The 18,552-nt window shown below is 43.7% G+C and overlaps 1 pseudogene; it reads right to left on the bottom strand.

Moving 5' to 3' along the window:
• Positions 1–1,911: 1,911 nt before the first annotated feature.
• The window catches only part of LOC115082527, a 62,811-nt pseudogene continuing 46,170 nt past the window's right edge, over positions 1,912–18,552 (bottom strand).

Here is an 18,552-nt window from a genome sequence, read left to right as displayed (position 1 = left end):
ATTTAAAAAAAACACTATAAAGAGTTCAAGAGGATCCTAATATTCAAACACAATAAGGGTTCCTCGTGGTCTTGAAAAAATCCGAGATCTCCTACCAGTTCAAAACTCCAGGTGTGGTATCCCCAATGATTTGTACAACAGCATAATCACCTCATCTTTTCTAGTAATTAGTAATTACCCTCTTCCTGGGGCACACTAGCATCCCTTCATCGCTAGCCACTGTCTTGTTGCTCTGTTTCCCTATCTTCAAATCATCAGGTATAACCACCCTGAGGTTTCTTTCCTGCTTTGCAGACATTAGTATTTCATTTCTTATTGCATACTGCTCCCTGCGATTTCTGTACCCAAAATGCATAATCTGCATTATTTTTTGTATTGAAGCATAGCTATTAAGCAGTTGATTATTCTTTAAGCTTTCTTTATTTACTTCTCATTCTGTCTATTTTCTCAGGTAGACAACTATGTGACAGATCTTCACATCATGCACAAAAAAAGCAAATATTTCTTCCTAATCCTACTGCAATACATGCTCATAATGCTATCTCATAGGATCAGCCCCAGGACCCCCCTGAGACATTCTACGGATCACTTTTCTGTCTTCAGAATGAATTCCATGTATTGCTACTCTCTGTCGCCTATCTCTCAACAAGCATCCAATCCAGTACACCACCTTGAGGCCCACTCCTGGGTTGCTTAAAACAGAAATGATTCCCTTTATTTTATTCTCAAATTAGTATATTTTGTTACTGATCTAATTGGCTTAATCAATTGTGTTACTCACTTATTAATAAAGTCCTTAAATTCTGCTGACCAAAGCTCTGGCTGGCGAAGCGATGGAGGTGGATTTCTGCGCAAAATTTCACGTTAAGATCTATTAGAACATGCAGACTTGCAAAGAACAATGAAAACCAAGTGAGTGTATTGAGTATTTAGGCAACAATGGAAAAGTATTGATTTCAGTAAGTTAAAAGAACATTTGGTACAGCACACAGCGCTACAGTAAACCTTCTCCTTTACACTGCATATAAAAAGGAATAATAGAAAGAAATTCTAACAGTGAAATTTAGCCTAGCCTAGCTGTCATTTTCCATACATGGCTTTTAAAAGTTTAGTGTTCCTAATGAGCTATCAATCTTGACTCATGTATAAAGGCAGGTAAATCACTCTTTCAAAAATGCTTACTGAATGTCCTATATTACTGTCTTTGAGCACGCTTTCTTTTTTTTTTTTTTGTATTAAATCTTTGTAATTTACTGGAGGGATCATGATGACATGTTAACTGTCTCACTAAAATGAGGCATCAGAATTTGTGAACAAAGGCATTAGCCTTTTGTCATTCACTAGATAATAAAGGCCCAGTTATAACGCTTCACATTATTCTCACTGCTTTGGAACAGAATGGATCTCTTATGTTACATGATCATGAATGCAAAAGGAAATTGCCTGAAAATGAGGCTGTTACAAGTCTGTAATCAAGCTGCATTGATCACGCACGATAGTTGCATTTTCTCAAGTGCTACTTTATGTAAATAATAGCAGCATTTTCTTTTCATGGCTGAAATGAACTTTGCCTTTAATTCTACATAATCCTTTAAGCACCTATAATGAGAATAATGCACAGTTCATATAAGCTCTCTAAATAACTGCTCATCTAGCTGTATAATGTGAAAATACCTCAGAGGCTTACCCTACAAACCTAGTAATTACTTACGGATTGCAGAATAGCTATTAGCCATAAAAGAGAAAACTCTTGTCTTTAGTATTATTGGGGAGGGGGATAGCTAAAATCTTTCTAGAATTAGTTTTTAGTATTTACACAGCCACATAATACTCAGAAACTGCATAATATTATACCATACTTGTCCTGTGCATTTTAAGAACTGTTACAGTGACTGGAAGAAACTGGAACTGTTACCTGGGTATTTTGAAAAGAGCTCTCATAGAGATGTAGGTCAGCTAGCGGAGGATCTCCATCTCCCAGCTCTATCGCAGTAATTCCCAGCGACCATGCATCACACCTGGCATCATATGCTGTATCCAGCTGCTGCTCACATGCAATTACCTGTTAGCAATATTTTAAAACTCTGTTTGATAAATATCAAAGCCAACTGCTGAGCAGGTAACTTCTCAGACAGCAATGTTATTAAACCTTCACATTCAATGGCAGTCACAGCATATGCTGATTTTAGATATTGTGCATAAATTGCATCTAAATTATTGTTGATTGCAGCCTAACCTATTTGCCTTTCTATCAATTTCCGATAAAGTACCCTAACATCTACAAATAATGTTGTATTTGAGTTAATTGCTCGTTAGTTACATTGAAGTATATAAGCACTGCAGAAAAACATTCCAAAAGAATGGACAAAAGAGCACTAGTATTGTTGAAATGGTATTACTTGAAACAGAAATCTTATTGATCATTCACAAAAAATTAAAATAAATGAACAACTTAATGTTGACAAATGTAGCACAGACAATCATGTGACCCTTATTAAGTTAAACATGGATCAATTGCAGACTGTGCACTTCTATGGTGTGAATGATGCTAATACATTTGTTGTCAACGTTGCCCATCATGGCACAATTATTTTCAAGCAGACCTAAGTATGTTACAACAATAATGAACACAAAAACCATTTAAGCAAGAAATATGCTTTTCCTGAACAATTACAATGACAATGTTAGAAAGTACATAAAATGAGTAGCCAGTGTAATATCCAAAAAGTGCGTGCAATAAATCAGAACACAAAGAAGTACGGTGTTCCTCCTGGGTATGGTGTCAAGTGCCTTGAGAGACCCTTGTTTCGCCAAAAGCAGCTTCCTCAGGGGGGAACCCCTGATATAAAGAACACCCGATGATCTATGATAGGCTTCTCATCTAATAGGGAGAGAAACCAAGATATATGGGCTTAAACACCAATTGATTTGTTAGTTACAGATGAACTGGCTCATATACTAGACTGGTGAAGAATTTTCAAACATAATGTGAGTAGAAAGGTCACTCAACATCAAATGGTCAATTAGTGTGCAGAGAAAACAGAAGCAGACTTAGCTCAGCACGATGAAGGAATGTGATAAGCACGGAGAAAAGTGCATCTCAATAAAAATCCACTGTATCTGAAAACGTGGGCAGGTCCCCTCTTCAGGCTGCCTCATGATAAGGATCATGATTGAAAATGTGTTTACCATGGCTAAGCCTTCCTCCTGCTGTGCATTCTCACTGGCAGGAAAATAATGAGGTGCCTCATATATACATTCAGCCTAAAGTGGTCTCTGTCTGTTCAGGATTGGTGGAAAAAGCACATGCAGAGAACTGTGCCCATTTGTGCAGGTATTTTTTTCCAGCAAAAGTATGTGCATACCGCTCTCTGGAACTCTCACTTAAGTTCTGTTGGCCCCTGGAACCCAAGGGCTCAACCTGTGGAGAACAAGGCTGGTATAAGTGAAGTTCCAACTCAGTCACAGCCAAGGGGTGTCCATCATCTGTCAGTGTGACCTAGAAGGTTTGCCTATTAGATTGCATCAACCACACCACAGCACAGGGGCTCTCAACCATGACAATACAGGTACAATGAATCCCTGCCAAAAGAACTTGCAATCTAAGTAGGTATCTGAGGTAATAGGAGATAAAGAGCCAGGAGTACTAAATTTTTTTCCATAAACATAAAGGGAAAAAGCATTTCGTATATCTGGCCCTAGAGTCAGGGTAGAAAAAGATAATGCAGCCAGGTGACTTGGTTCCCTCACCAAACAGTTGTTGAGGCAGGGGAAGTCAATGGAGTCATAACCCAGTGGTGGTGTTTGCCAAAGAAAGGAATCAAACACTACCACTCAGACATGAATACACTGACTTCCCCTGCTTGTTTTTCCTCAATAACTGTTAAGGGCTTATATTTAAATAGATAGAGGAATTCAGTGGAGTCATGACCCTACAATGGTGATAGATTGTGGCTAAGCAGGCCTAGGAACTCAGTGGAGTCATGACCCTACAGTGGTGGTTGGTAAAAAGGAGGCAGAGAAACTCAGCAGAGTCATGACCTGCAGTAGTGCTTTAGGCTAAGCAGGCAGAGGAACTTAGTGGAGTCATGACCTGCAGTGGTACTTGGAGCTAAGCAGACAGAGGAACTTAGTGGATTCACAATCCTGCAGTGGTGATTGATTGGGAAAAGGTAGGCAGAGGAACTCAGTGCAGTCAGGACCCTATGACATTTTGTGAGAGGCAGGAAGAGAATATCAGTAGAGCCATGATCTTGCAGTGGTGCTTGGGTTCAGCTGCCTGAGGAACTCAGTAGAGTTATACCCCAGTGGTGGTGCTTGGAACATGGCTGGCAGAATTAGGATGTGTCAGACCCCTCTGGTGGTGATATGGATATGACAGTAGAAGGCTGCTGCTAGATGTACTGTCAGACCCTGTAGTATCAGGGCCCAGTGTGTTGTTGGGGATATGTTAGGAGGAAGAAGACTGAGTTAGGCCCCAGTGTTGCTGTTGGGACATATCAGGAGGAAGCAGTAGGCATGAAACTACAGTGCTGTTGTTGGTGATATGTCAGAAGGAAGCAGGAGGAGGGAAATCCTGGTGGTGGTAAAAAGAGCAAGGCAGGCAGAAGGTGTCAGTGCATGTTGACCCAGTGATGGTGAAAAGAGCACGGCAGGAAGACGATGTCAGTGTATGTTGGCTCTAGTGGTATATTTATAGAAACGGCAGGAGGAAGCAGGATGTGAGTGGCCCAATTGATAGTGCTTTGGATAAAGCAGGACTCAGTATTCATTGTATTCTGGCCCTCAGACTAGCATCTCAGGTCTGGGAGGCAGCAACAGTTTGTTTGCAGGCATGTGGCCCAACTGATAGTGTTGGGACACAGCAGGATTCTGCATTGTGTTTGTTGTGGTTCTCAGAATGGCATTGTGAGATAGTACCCTTGTGTTCCCCTATTTATCTGTGCAGGACCAGCCTATATGCTTGGTTCACCTGAGGAGAGTATACTCTGTGGGCAGAATCCTGCGGAACAGGCAGAGCTCAGAAAGTGTAACCAGAGACTGGGGAATAAGAGCAGGGATCCAGGTGGGGATAACTAGACCAGGCCGAGGTCTCCAGGTGGAAAGCAGCTCCTGTAATGTAACACTGTCCAAATATTGACCTGAGATGAAGCTGAACTATAGTACTGAGGGAGGCAGTAGTGAACTATAAGTAAAGAAAGGACACTGTTCTGAAAGGAAGACAGTCTACTGTTGGCATGTATGAAGTTGTAATAAAGATATACTGTTTTAAGAAAGGCTGAAGTCAGATTAGTTTGTCTCCTTGCCTGTGGGAATCACTGCTCGTTTCCACATATGATGACATGCATGGGATTTTTTCTAAAGTTTTACACAGAGAAAAAAACACAGCCTCCAAGAAAGTGTCTGGTGTACAGAAAAATTGTGAAGAGGACATGTAGTTCTAAACATAGTACAGAACATAGGGGGCTTAGCTCTAAAATAAAGTACAGAGTGTAGGGTTGCACAGAGCATGGTGTGCTCAGAACCTGCATTGAAGAAAAAGAACCAAAGTTTAACCGTTTCAGATAGAGAGGAAACTGTGAGTGAGCCTGGTTGCAGGGACAGCCATGAAGTGGTAGGTTTATACCAGCTAACAGGAGAAGCCCAGCTGGAGGTAGATAGAGAATTAAACTGATTTAGTTATTGCAGGTTATGCAGACTTTTTCTTTTACTTTTTTTGCCTTGAAAAAAGAAAAGAGGAAGGAACTCTGGTGTAGCAAGATTGTTCTGAGAAAGGTGTGGCTCTGAAAAAGTAGTCAGTTGGCTGGAAGGAAAGAACAGCATATATTTATTTGTAGTGGGAGTTCCCCAAGAGTCAGGTCAGAGGGAGGACCTGAGGCTCGAGGTTTGGCAGCTGGAGAGAACAGCCAGGGTAATCAAGCAAGGGAACCCACTTCCAAGAGCCCAGGACAGGCAAAAGAATGATGCCTAGACTAGCTGGACAAGGGATACCAACAGCTCATGGAGAAACTGGATAAGTGACTGGCAGTGAGCTAAGTCATGGCAACAGTCTGAGATTGGTGCTACAGGTGGTCCTGAGGAAGACCCTCTAGAGTGCCCAAATACTACTAGGGGTCCAGAGACTGCTCCTATGAGAAGCCCCAAGAAGGAGGTAATGAAGAACCCTGAGACAGGGGTCACAGAAAGCTCTGAAAAGGGCAACACAGACTCCCCAGGAGAAGGCAGTATTGAGAAGATGGAAGTTGGCACTACAGGAGGTCTCAAGGAAGAACCTGTAGGGTGCTCAAAACACTACTGGGATTTCAGATACAGCTCTCATAAGAAGCCCAGAGAGAGAGGAAATAGAAAGGCAAGTGAGAGATGCCGCAGACATCCCAGAGGGACGCTATGGAGAACCCTTAGGAAGAGTCCACAGAATCCAGAGGGAAGCACTGTGGACTTCAGTAGTAACTGAGGACAAAGAGGAGCCAAGAAGGGGTTCTACAGCAGAGAAATCAGATGCCAGGAAGAGGACATAGCTCGTGATAGAGGAACCATCACTTGTGGTTCCCCCAGTCCTAAAAGCTCCATCGTGGTGGAATTTGAAGCCAGAACCAGCAAAGGACTTAGTTAAAAGGCTGGAGGTGTGCACTGCAAGAATGGCACACTAGGTAGTGGTCATGACCCTAAGAGATGAGGGTGAGCATGTCACTAGGTTCCCATTCCCAAGTGTAGCTGGTGGGAAGCCAGAGAAAGGGGAATGGGATGTATTGGACTCTTCTGAATGGGATCCAGAAGAGAGTAGGGATGCTTGGCCCGATGGGTCCAAGCTGAGGGAGGGGTATGAGATAGTGCCCCTGGTGTTCCCCTATTTACCTGTGCAGGACCAGGTTAGATGCCTGGTTCACCTTACATCCACTGAGGAGAGTATGCTCTGTGGGTGTGATACTGTGGGACAAATGGAGCTCTGAGGACATAACCAGAAACTGGAAAATAAGAGCTGGGATCCAGGTGGGGATAACCAGACCAGGACTAGGTCTCCAGAAGGAATGCAGCTCCTATAACAAAACACTGTCCAATCTCGGGGATGAATAAAGCATAACTGTAAGTAAAGAGAATACACAATTCTGAAGGGAAGACAGTAGGGATGTGAATCGTGTCCTCGATCGTCTTAACGATCGATTTCGGCTGGGAGGGGAGGGAATCGTATTGTTGCCGTTTGGGGGGGTAAAATATCGTGAAAAATCGTGAAAATCGTTAAAAAATCGAAAAATCGAAAAATCGAAAACCGGCACATTAAAACCCCCTAAAACCCACCCCCGACCCTTTAAATTAAATCCCCCACCCCCAAATAACTTAAAAACCTGCGGGTCCAGCGGCGGTCCGGAACGGCAGCGGTCCGGAACGGGCTCCTGCTCCTGCATCTTGTCGTCTTCGGCCGCGCCATTTTCCAAAATGGCGCCGAAAAATGGCGGCGGCCATAGACGAAAAAGATTGGACGGCAGGAGGTCCTTCCGGACCCCCTGGACTTTTGGCAAGTCTCGTGGGGGTCAGGAGGCCCCCCACAAGCTGGCCAAAAGTTCCTGGAGGTCCAGCGGGGGTCAGGGAGCGATTTCCCGCCGCGAATCGTTTTCGTACGGAAAATGGCGCCGGCAGGAGATCGACTGCAGGAGGTCGTTCAGCGAGGCGCCGGAACCCTCGCTGAACGACCTCCTGCAGTCGATCTCCTGCCGGCGCCATTTTCCGTACGAAAACGATTCGCGGCGGGAAATCGCTCCCTGACCCCCGCTGGACCTCCAGGAACTTTGGGCCAGCTTGTGGGGGGCCTCCTGACCCCCACGAGACTTGCCAAAAGTCCAGCGGGGGTCCGGAAGGACCTCCTGCCGTCCAATCTTTTTCGTCTATGGCCGCCGCCATTTTTTCGGCGCCATTTTGGAAAATGGCGCCGGCCGAAGACGACAATGCAGGAGCAGGAGCCCGTTCCGGACCGCTGCCGTTCCGGACCGCCGCTGGACCCGCAGGTTATTTAAGTTATTTGGGGGGGGTTCGGGAGGGTGGGGGATTTAATTTAAAGGGTCGGGGGTGGGTTTTAGGGGGTTTTAGTGTGCCGGCTCACGATTCTAACGATTTATACGATAAATCGTTAGAATCTGTATTGTATTGTGTTCCATAACGGTTTAAGACGATATTAAAATTATCGGACGATAATTTTAATCGTCCTAAAACGATTCACATCCCTAGAAGACAGTCCACGTTGTGCATATGTGAAGCTGTAATAAGAGATACTGTTTTAAGAAAGGCTGGCGTCAGACTAATTTTGTCTCCAGGCCTGTGGGAATCATCACTTGGTCCCACAGGCATCTTGAGCCTGGATGGTAGCAGCAGTGTGTTTGGGGAAAGTGGCTCAACTAAAAGTACTGGGGACACAGGACTAGTATTCGGTGTGCTGTGGCCCTCGGAATGGCATCTCAGGCCTTGGGTAGCAGCAGTGTGTTAGTGGGATTGTGGTCTAACTGACAGTGAATGCTGGATGTAATCCCCTTTGCTGGTATTTGAGGCACAGCAGACAGACAGGAGCAGCTACAAGACCTTCAAATTGATTTCATCCATCTTGTCACTCGCATGGCAAATCTGGAAACCCAAGCAAAGGCAGTTTAATTTTATGGAACACTAGCTTTTCCATCATGTGTGGTGACAGCCTTGAACAATGAGGGCGTCATGAAGTCCCCTCTCATCGAAAACACTTTTTTACTAGGCACACTTAGTGGACAAGAGATAGCGCTTAGCACTCTCACTAGGTCTGGCCAGATGCTGGACTTGTGGGACCAAATGCTAGGACAACTGTGTCCATGTCCTCGATAGTGCCTGCAAGATAGTGTATCATAGAAATTTGAACAACTGCTTCTTTTGCTTGTGTCAAACATGTGTCTTTCTTCCCAGCTGCTTTCATGATCACCTAGGATAGAAGTGAGGATTGTTACAGGGCAACCTTCCTTTGATGTTTTACAGTAGAGTTGAGAGTGCTAGGTGTCGATGGCCGGGTGCTGCTCTGACTTGCACTACTGTCTGACCTGCCCAATAATGGTGTTTCCTACTCTGTTACAATCCCTCTTCTGGTGCTCTGTTTGGCAGACCTCCTCTGTCAGTAGGTTCATTGTTGGCCTGCAGGGCAAGTTTCCCTTTCACATGCGGATCACAAAATGTAGTGTGCATGTATGTGAGGTTTCTGGTTAGAGGTCATAGTCTCTCTGTCACCTGCTTTTTCTAGGACTCTAGATGGTGCAGTACTTCAGCTCTCATCCCTCTTCCTGTTGAAAGCCCTCCAACATTTCTCAGGATATTTACTATGGGGATGACATCTCCCAAGATGGCACTTCTGGTACTCAGCTCCTCTGTAGCATCCTTAAAGAGATTCAGTAGTATTTTCACAAGCTGTCCTATGATTGCCCAATCATGATGCCCTAGGGCACAAGGTGTCGCTGTCCCTTTTAGAACACTCTACTAAGAAGCCATCCATACCCCTGAATCCCTCCCACCTAGAGGGTCTGGATGGGATACTTCAACACTATTTAGCCCACCATTTTAAGAACACATTGGGATCCATTTGAGGAAGCCTTTAAACAGTAAGGATGTTCAGTTTTACACTTTGGTGAGGCCACCCAGCTTCACCCAAATGGAGTTTCTGTTAGAAGTGACATCTCATTGTGCACTCCCTGCAAGAGTGTCCCTCTCCTACTAAGTTGGAGATAGATTTTTAAGCCTGATACCCTGTTGGGACGAAAAGGCTCTCTACAGGGGATCAAAGACCTGTGAGCCTACTCTGAATCCTAGGTGGGCAAGCCCCAATGATGGATCCTGTTGTGAGAGACAGTTAAGGCAGAAGATATATAAATACCTACAGTACCTGAATGTAAACCGATGTGATATCTCAGATTGAATGTCAGTATATAAAAATAATAAATAAAATAAAAATAAAATAAAATAAAAATAAATAAAAAAATATCCAATTTAACCAGAGCCTGATCCTATCTGTTCATTACAGCCTCTCACCTCATAAGAAGCACCTATATTATATCAGCTTTTCTCCACGTATGCCCGCTTTCCTAGCCACCCACCACTGCCCCACACTATAATACATTGATAAATGACTTGTAAATAGTTCCTTCACTATCTGCTTCATCTGCTTTATATTCAGCTTTAGTTCTAGGTTAATTTACTAATTCCTCTATCCTTTCAAAACTTGCATATTACATTGCATCTCCAAGTTGTTGCTCCCTGTTTTATGTAACTGATTTCTCTGTTCCCCTTGTTCGATTGTAAACCGGCATGATGTCTCTGATGAATGTCGGTAAAGAAAAACCTTAAATAAATAAATAAATAAATAAAATAAATATACACACTGGGAACCTCATAATATAATCTGAGCCACAAGCACAGTTTACGCCCATAAACAGAATTCCCCCAAGGGATTAATAGTTAATCATGGGATGGAATTTGCCAGTCAGAAAAGCCCCTGAAGATATAAATTAGTTATGTGCCCTGGAAGGAGTAATTGCCTTCTAAATAGGGGTTACACCTAGATTTAAAAGACACCAAATAAAATAATTGAAAAACTCAAATTGCAAAAACATACCTACTCATTAATTAGCTTTTAAACTTTAGCAAATTAATAAAATTAAGAAACAGATAGAAGTCCATCAGTGAGTTGGGGGGCTATCCAGTCTTTTGCACTCAGTGTCTAAATGGATGATTATCTACCTGTTGGTGAGGGATCTGCAATTGGACCAGAGCTTTCTAATATATTTATAAATGATCTGAAAAGGGGTATGACAATTGAGGTGATTAAATTTGAAGATGACACAAAATTATTCAGAGTAGTTAAATCACAAGCAGATTGTGATAAATTACAGGAGGGGCTTGCAAGACTGGAAGATTGGGCATCCATATGGCAAATGAAATATAATGTGGACAACTGCAAGGTGATACAAATAGGGAAAAATAACCCTTGCTGTAGTTACACGATGTTAGGTTCCATATTAGGAGTTAGTACCCAGGAAAATGATTTAGCGCCATAGTTGATATTATATTAAAATTGTCAGCTCAGTGAACTGTAGAGGTCAAAAAAGCAAATAAAATATTAGGAATGAATAGGAAGGGAATGGCAAATAAAATGGAGGATGTCATAATGCCTCTGTATTGCTCTATGTTGAGACTGCACCTTCAATATTGTATGTAACTCTGGTTGCTGCATCTCAAAAAAGATATAGTTACACTGGGGAAACTACAGAGAAGGGCAACCAAAATGATAAAGGGCATGGAGCAACTCCCCTATGAGGAAAGGCTAAAGAGGTTAGGGCTGTTCAGCTTGAAAAGAGACTACTGAGGCGTAATATGATAGAGGTCTACAAAATCATGAAAGAATTTGAACGGGTAAATGTGAATCAGTTATATTCTCTTTCAGATAATACAAGGACTAGAGGGCACTCAATGAAGTTAACAAGTAGCAGATTTAAAACAAATCAGAGAACATTCTTTTTCATTCAACACACAATTAAGCTCTGGAATTCATTACAAGAGGATGTGGTTAAGGCAGTTAGTGTAGCTGGGTTTAAAAAAGGTTTGGATAAGTTCCTGGAGGAGAAGTCCATAAACTGCTATTGATCAATGGGGAGTAGCCACTGCTTGTTGCCAGCATTAGCAGCATGGGATTTATTTAATGTTTGGGTAAATGCAAGATTATTGTGACTTAGACTGACCACTGTTGGAAACAGGATACTAGGGATGTGCAGCAGGGACGGATTCGTCCCAGTCGGTATCGTATTCGTGGGGAGACAAATCCGTTGCAATCCATTCTCGGGGGACCCTGATCCGTTCATTAGTTACGTATGTATTTGTTTCCAAAAAAAAACCTCATCCCAACCCTTTAAATTTAATTAACTAAAAGCCCCACCTCCTGACCCCCCAAGACTTACCAAAAGTCCTGGTGGGTCCAGCAGGGGTCCTAGCGCGATCTCCTGCACTCAGGCTTGTCGACTGCTGTATTCAAAATGGTGCCCGATAGCCTTTGCCCTCAATATGTCACAGGGGGCTAACCGGTGCCATTGGTCGAGGGATCAATCAGGGTGCGGCCCGCGGAGCTAGGACCCGCCCTTGGCCCTACATGAGTCCGGGTGGTGGCGTGGCTAACAGGGCCGAGGAAGCCGAGCCTCAGCGTGAGGGCTGGCGTGCCAGCGAAGGCCCGGCGACCACCGCCGTGACGACGCCGGGGCCTGGCAGGAGACTGGCAACTAACCCGCGAGGGAGGTCGGTCCCGGGACCCGCTGTGGAACCATTAAGGTGGAGCAGGCCCACACACGGGATGGCCGCGGGCGGGGCGCGTAACATTAATACTCTGGCAGCAGCTTTTCTGTAATACCTGAAGCGGTCGTATTGTAGGAGAGTGGAGCCTTAGAAATAGGGATTACAATAATCAATATTCGAAAAAATCAGAGTCTGGAGGACTGCCCTAAAAATCATTTATGTCTAGTAAAGGTTTCAGTCTTCGTACGTAAGCAGTTTATAATAGCATCTCTTAATTTGATGGATAAGTATTTTTTTCAGGTTAAGTTCAGAGTCTAAAAGTATCCCCAGGTCTTTTACAACCAGGGTGGGTTGTATTTTAATATTATTCTCGAATAAAAGAGGGGGGATAGCCGCATCATCTCCACATTTCCTACTCTAGAAGCAGTATTTCTGTTTTATCCATATTCATTACAAGTTTCATATGTAAGAGAAGTTGCTATATGGAGTTTAAATAATAAATATACTACAATTATCTCAAGGGTGGTCATTAATGGGAACGAGGAACAATATATCATCAGCTTAAATATAAAAATTTAAACCTAGTCCTGCAAGTAAATGACATAGTGGCAATAAATATATGTTAAAAAGGGGTGGCTGAGAGTGCGGACCCTTGTGGAACTCCGGTATCTAGAGGAATTTTTTTGAGATTGAATTTTTTAATTTTCACTTGGAATGAGTGTTTTATCCAGGAAGAATCAAGCCAGTTTAGGACTACATCTTTAATTTCCTATTTCCTTCAGGCATTCCGAGTAGTACCTTGTGGTCCACCATATCAAATGCCGCAGATAAATCTAGGAATATTAAAATGTAACTTTGCCTGGTATCTTAACCCCTCTGTATTGTATCAGTCATTGCAATTAATAAGTTTCAGTGCTAAAATTTTTCTGAAACCGAACTGGTTGGGAAAGAGGATATTATTTGATTCAAGAAAATGTGCAAGTTGATTCTGTATATCTTTTTCAATAAGTTTGGGCAATAAACGATAGATTGGAGATTGGGTGATAATTGCATAGTCGAGTAGCATCAAAATTATTATTATTTTTTTAAGAATCAGCTTAATTATTGCATTTTGAGTACCTCTGGGACTTTACCTTCTTTTAAAGAGAGATTAACTATTGGGGGTAATAATCCTTGCAATTACGTTTGCAATTGTCTTGAGAGTGGTTACTGGGACAGCATCAATAGGGTGGCTAGCAGGGTTTTAACTTTTTGACAAAGGATTCTATCTCTAAGACTGAAGTTGTATTGAAGGTGCTCCAATTCGTACCTTCTTTATGTTTCATTTTTATTTCTTGGCATGGGTTTGGTAAACTATAAACTATTAATTGGTCTATTTTGTTTTTGAAATACAGTGCAATTTCATTGCATTGACTTTCTGATAACAAATTATCTCTTTGGGATGAGAGCTTTGTTAAATTTTTAACTATGGAAAACAAGGTTCTTGGGTTGTACCAAAATATTTGAATTTGTTTCTTGAAAAATTCTTTTTTAGCATTATTGATACTTTTTTTTATAGTTATGTAACACAGAGCGATAAATTCCTAAAGGTGTGAGGGTTTTTGTTTTTTCTCCAGGGAGATCGGTTAGTATGAGTTTTTTAATGGGGTTTTAGCACCTAGGTCAGGACAGAAGTTAAGTGAAAGTGCCAATATGGAGGCCGGTGTTTTGATGCTTTTGTGGATCAGCCAAGAGGCAGATGGAACTGGTAGAGAGAAGGCAACTTCTCGATGAGGCAGAATGGCTGATCTGCATTACACAATCTTGCCAGCAGTCGGAGTCCCATCATTAAGGGGTGAGATACTGCTCTACCCAACTTCACATCAATTTCTGGACCACTCATTATTTTTTTTTTAAAGAAGCACCCTTAGAATCAATTGCGGGTCTTCACATGCCGATGGGTCTCTGAGCGAGTTTCTGTGCGAATGTCTTCGCAATTTACTACATAGGGCCATGAGCGCGGATTACTGAACATATTATGGCATGTGCGTTTGGTGTATGCGGATTTTGTGTGCTTATCTAATTAGCATATGCAGTCGCAATTACATCCCACGCTGCCGCTTGTTTTTGCTACATGTGCTAAAAAAAAATCTATGCAGAAAAATCAGTGCAGATTTCAGCACGGGTCTTATTACATTGGCCCTTATGCCTGGCTCAGACAATGGTGTAGGGAAGAGAGGATTAGATTCGTTAGGAACTGGGGAAAATTCTGGGGAAGTTGGAGCCTATTCGGATGAAATAAGATTCCACCTTCACTAGAGTGGAACCAGGCTACTGCACTAACATTTAAATGGTAATAGAGCAGCTTTTAAACCAGACCATGGGGGAAAGCTGACAATCACTCAGAAGCACATGTTTCAGAGTGATGTCTCTTCCAAGGATACTTGCTAAACAGGGAAGTTAGAATATCTGAGTAGAGAGGTTGTGTTTAAGGCTGACATAGCCCTGACTGACTTAGACAAGACACACCCAGTTGAAAATTCGGGCCCAGCAACACCAGGTGTACAAACCGTGCAATTGCATCGGGCTGCATACCTGGTGGGGCAGTGTTGGGAAAAGTGGTGCTGCCACCAATGGACCCAATCCCACTGGCGGCAGAAGAAGAGGAGGTCCGTGGTGCCGCCAGTGGACCTGATCGCACCAGACCAAGAAGAAAAGAGGTCCATGCTGCCAAGAAAAAGCAACGCAGCACCACCGAAATCACGTGATCAGTGCTGCCTTAGTAAGTGAGAAGCAGCGTGGCCCCACTAGAATCAGCAGTGTTGCCATCATGGCTCTGCTGTTTTGCCACTCACTAAGGCAGTGCTGACCACGTCATCGATTTTGGCAGGGCACCACTGCTAACGAGGAAGAGGAGCACGGCCTGTTAGGAAGTAATCCAATGCTCCATGGCCAGAAGTCATTACCTTGGCCATGGGGGCTGAAGAAGGAGACTCTGCTGCTGCTGTTGCTGTCTGCTAAGTCAAGGGAAGTAAGAGAGAGCGTGTATGTTTATGTATGTGAGAGTGAGAAAGAGCATGTGAGCTTGTGTGTGGAAAAGTGAGAGAGAGCATGTGTGTGGTAGAGGAAGAGAACATGTGTGCTTATGTTTGGGAGAGTGAGAGAGCATATGTGTGTGTATGTATGTGGGGAGTGAGAGAAAAGATTGTGTGTGTATGAGAGGGAGCATATGGTGCACAGCTACCCAGATACTCTCTGCCTGATAATCCATGACAATTTCATGGCATCTGGAAATCAAAAGTTCCCAAGTATGGAGAGCATGAATTTTAAAATCCCTTTTAGTTTTATATTTCAGGTGTTATTTGCTGTGTCTGGTTTTTTGAAATATTTTATTGGCGTTTGGGACATTTAAAAAAACTTGTAGATGAGTTTTTAATAATTTGATATTTTATTCATCCGTTTTAAAATAATATTATTAGTATGTTTTTAGTATTATGATTATATATTTATTTTATTTCTTGATTTTATTGTTTGATGTTTGAGTCATTCATACAGGGCTGCAAAAAATCTAGTACAGGCCCTATGTGAATGACTCTAAACTGCCTGTATCATTTGTTAACAAGCAGGCAAGGAGGTTATGAATACTAGGGATGTGAATCGTTTTAGGACGATTAAAATTATCGTCCGATAATTTTAATATCGTCTTAAACCGTTATGGAACACAATACAATACAGATTCTAACGATTTATCGTTATAAATCGTTAGAATCGTGAGCCGGCACACTAAAACCCCCTAAAACCCCACCCCCGACCCTTTAAATTAAATCCCCCACCCTCCCGAACCCCCCCCAAATAACTTAAATAACCTGCGGGTCCAGCGGCGGTCCGGAACGGCAGCGGTCCGGAACGGGCTCCTGCTCCTGCATCTTGTCGTCTTCGGCCGGCGCCATTTTCCAAAATGGCACCGAAAAAATGGCGGCGGCCATAGACGAAAAAGATTGGACGGCAGGAGGTCCTTCCGGACCCCCGCTGGACTTTTGGCAAGTCTCGTGGGGGTCAGGAGGCCCCCCACAAGCTGGCCAAAAGTTCCTGGAGGTCCAGCGGGGGTCAGGGAGCGATTTCCCGCCGCGAATCGTTTTCGTACGGAAAATGGCGCCGGCCATACGCGTATGGCCGGCGCCATTTTCCGTATGGAAAATGGCGCCGGCAGGAGATCGACTGCAGGAGGTCGTTCAGCGAGGGTTCCGGCGCCTCGCTGAACGACCTCCTGCAGTCGATCTCCTGCCGGCGCCATTTTCCGTACGGAAAATGGCGCCGGCCATACGCGTATGGCCGGTGCCATTTTCCGTACGAAAACGATTCGCGGCGGGAAATCGCTCCCTGACCCCCGCTGGACCTCCAGGAACTTTTGGCCAGCTTGTGGGGGGCCTCCTGACCCCACGAGACTTGCCAAAAGTCCAGCGGGGGTCCGGAAGGACCTCCTGCCGTCCAATCTTTTTCGTCTATGGCCGCCGCCATTTTTCGGCGCCATTTTGGAAAATGGCGCCGGCCGAAAGACGACAAGATGCAGGAGCAGGAGCCCGTTCCGGACCGCTGCCGTTCCGGACCGCCGCTGGACCCGCAGGTTATTTAAGTTATTTGGGGGTGGGGGATTTAATTTAAAGGGTTGGGGGTGGGTTTTAGGGGGTTTTAATGTGCCGGTTTTTTCGATTTTTCGATTTTTCACGATTTTTCACGATATTTTACCCCCCCAAACGGCAACAATACGATTCCCTCCCCCTCCCAGCCGAAATCGATCGTTAAGACGATCGAGGACACGATTCACATCCCTAATGAATACAAAGAGAAATGAAAGTATAAATAGAAACCTACTTTAAAATGTTTTTATGCAAATGCCAGAAGTCTGAACAGTAAGATTGGTAACTTAGAATATGGCATTACATGAGGAGATAGACATTATAGGCATTTCAGATATATGGTGGAAGAAGGATAACCAATGGGACACTGTGATACCAGGATACAAATTATATTGATGTGAAGGGTGTACTATATGACAAGAGATCAAACATGATAAAAATCCTGCCGGAAACAAATTGCAGTGTGGAATCTTTATGGATAAACATTCAATAAGGGATGGGTAAGAGTACAGCAGTGGGTGTATACTTCCAGCCTCCTGGCCAAAATGAAGAAACAGACTGTGAAGTACTAGCTGAAATTAAAACAGCAAATAGACTTTGCAGCACTATAATAATGGGAAATTTCAATTACCCTGGTACTGACTGGATCAGTGTCTTATCAGGACATGCTAAAGAGGTTACATTTCTAGATGCCATAAGTGACTGGCTTTATGGAGCAGCTGATAAGAGGGGTAGCTAGTTTAGATCTAGTATTCAGTAGAATGATTGACCTGGTGCAAAGGTGTTTCTGTGGTTGGGCCAATAAACAATTAGGATCATAATGTAATCAAATTTGACATAATCACTGGAAGGATGACATTAAGTAAAATTATTAAAGTAAAATACATTGAATCTTTAAAAAGGGAGACTATGGGCCTTATTTTCCAATATCGCATTGGTAACGCATTAGGGGGCGTTACCAATGCAAATGAGGCTTCTTTCGTGCAGTGGGGAAACATCGTGTGCGGCGATGTTTTTGCCATTCGCGAAAACATTAGCGCCGCACACAATGTTTTCCCACTGCACGATGATTCTTTCAGTCTTTTATCGCGGTGCACGATAGTTCGAGACAGCCTGTTTCAGGCTGAGAGAGAGAGAGAGAGAGAGAGAGAGAGAGAGAGAGAGAGAGAGAGAGAGAGAGAGAGAGAGAGAGAGAGAGACTTACTATAGTGCCTATGCCCTACATAGGTATTTTAACCCCTATAGGAGGGCCACCTACTAACTCGGGGTGGGGATTAGATATGAGCGTCGGGGGTTGGGGGCCACTTTCGCATTCCACATGAGACCTACGGACAGAACAGTGGTCTCTAGTGCAGATTTGCTGGCTGTCGGAGTGAGGACGCTCACTCCAAGAAGTGGTTTGGGCAACGTTCTCTCTACCTAGCTTGATGGACACTCTACCTGGGCAACAACATGCTAGGTGGAGAGAATGTTGGCCAAATCTCCGCTTGGAGTGAGCGTCCTCTCTCCGACGGCCAGCAAATCTGCACTAGAGACCACTGTTCAGTCCGTAGGTCTCATGTGGAATGCGAAAGTGGCCCCCAACCCCCGACGCTCATATCTAATCCCCACCCCGAGTTAGTAGGTGGCCCTCCTATAGGGGTTAAAATACCTATGT

This window comes from Rhinatrema bivittatum, unplaced genomic scaffold (assembly GCF_901001135.1).
Source record: "Rhinatrema bivittatum unplaced genomic scaffold, aRhiBiv1.1, whole genome shotgun sequence".
In the NCBI taxonomy this organism is placed as follows: Eukaryota; Metazoa; Chordata; class Amphibia; order Gymnophiona; family Rhinatrematidae; genus Rhinatrema; species Rhinatrema bivittatum.
Note: the sequence above shows the minus strand (reverse complement) of the source record. Positions and strands in the feature narration are given on the sequence as shown.